This window comes from Echinops telfairi, unplaced genomic scaffold, assembly GCF_000313985.2.
Source record: "Echinops telfairi isolate 266 unplaced genomic scaffold, ASM31398v2 ScPeMD7_11;HRSCAF=52, whole genome shotgun sequence".
Classification (NCBI taxonomy): domain Eukaryota; kingdom Metazoa; phylum Chordata; class Mammalia; order Afrosoricida; family Tenrecidae; genus Echinops; species Echinops telfairi.
In genome coordinates, this window is record NW_022103908.1 from 32169687 (window position 1) to 32171530 (window position 1844).

Consider the following 1844-nt stretch of genomic DNA (forward strand, 5'->3'; position numbering starts at 1 on the left):
AAAATGTGATTTATAGATATATATTAATAAAACAATATATGCCTATACATATATCTCATGTAATGGATCCTGTAAGTTTCCTTCTAATGAATGGGATCTTTTTACATTTTTTCACAGAATTTTCCTGTCGGTTACTTTTATGCTACAAGGTGACTTTAAAATACTGATTTTTAATCAGTTTTATTAGTCAATCCCAAATATTGAATACTTTCTTTTTGCCTACTCAGTGGGAAAAAGTATTGTTTATTTAATCTACTCTCGGGCTTACCTTGCTATTCAAATGTGCAATTGTATCAATTAAACCTTTCCTTTGATTATGGTGGTAAAACTGTGTCTCAAGTATAGATGTTTCTCGACACTAGGAAGATTCTCTTGTGGTTGTTGTTAAATGGCATGGAATACAATGAGTTCAATACCCTCAGGCCCTGCACCATCCTCACAGTCAGCTCCATCCACCTTGTTGAGAGTCTTGCTCTATTTCCATGACCCTCTACCAACAATGATGTTCTTCTTCAAGATGTTTCCTCTGATTGCACATCTCATATCTGTGAGATGAAGGCTTGCCATCCACCCTTTTAAAGAAACATTCTGAATATTCTCCCCCCCCCCCCATAGATTTGTTCACTATTCTGGGAGATCGTGATATGTTTATTATTCTTCATCAGTATTGGAATGCAGAGGCATAAATTGTCTTTAGTTTCCCTAATCCATAGTCTAGTTTACGAATGCGTCTGCGCATTTGAAGCAAACCAAATTAGTGACTCAAAACACTGTGGCTACAGTCAGGCACAAGAGAGTTCTCAAATTAACAGCTTTGCCTTTGAACACTTTAAAGAGGTCTGCTATGGGATACTTGCCCAATGTAATAGGCAACTTGATGACGTCACTGCTGCTTTGATGGGTGTGGATTATGAATCAAATAAAATGAAATCCTTAAGACCTTCGATCTTCGTCCTGTTTTTCATAATGTTGTGTATTTGACCAATTGTTAGTATCTTTTCTTTCCATCGAGGTATTGAGTTTCATTAAGATATAAATAAATACTGAAGGTTGGGATCTTTAATTTCCTTTAGTAAGTGCTTCATTTCATTTTCATCAATGAAGATATAACCTCTGCATATGCAGATTATTAATGAGTTATTAATGAGTTTTCCTCTAATCTTGATGCTGAGTCCTTCTTGTAGTCACAGACTTGTTCGACAAATAGACTGGATAAGCAGGGTGAAAAGACACAGGCTGATGCACGCTTTTCCTGATTTTCAACCTTGGTGTGCCCCTTCTTGTGTTTGAAAGACTGCCTCTTGGCCTGTGTACAGGTTCATCATAAACACAATTACGTGTTAGGAAATCCCCAATTTTCTCATTGATATCCATAATTTGTTACGATCCATTGGTTTAAATGACGTTCATACAGATATGTATGTATCTTTCGGGTATTCTCAACTTCCAGTCAAGGTCCATTGGACATAAGCAATAATCCCTACATTCCAATTCCATTGGTTTAAATGACGTTCATACAGATATGTATGTATCTTTCGGGTATTCTCAGCTTCCAGTCAAGGTCCATTGGACATAAGCAATAATCCCTACATTCCAATTCCCTTGCTAAATTCATCTTTACATCCTAACTTCCTTTTTGAAATATTGCTACAACTGATTTTTTTCATTATCTTCAAAGATGTAATCATGATAGTAATGATATCATTTCCTGATGTCTGTGTTCTGTTGGATTGGATTTCTTTGAAAGAGACACAAATGTGGCTCTCTTCCATTCAGTTGGCCAGGTAGTTGGAACATGTGCTTTGGCATCCCTTCCATTTTGGTCAGTTTATCACACTACAATC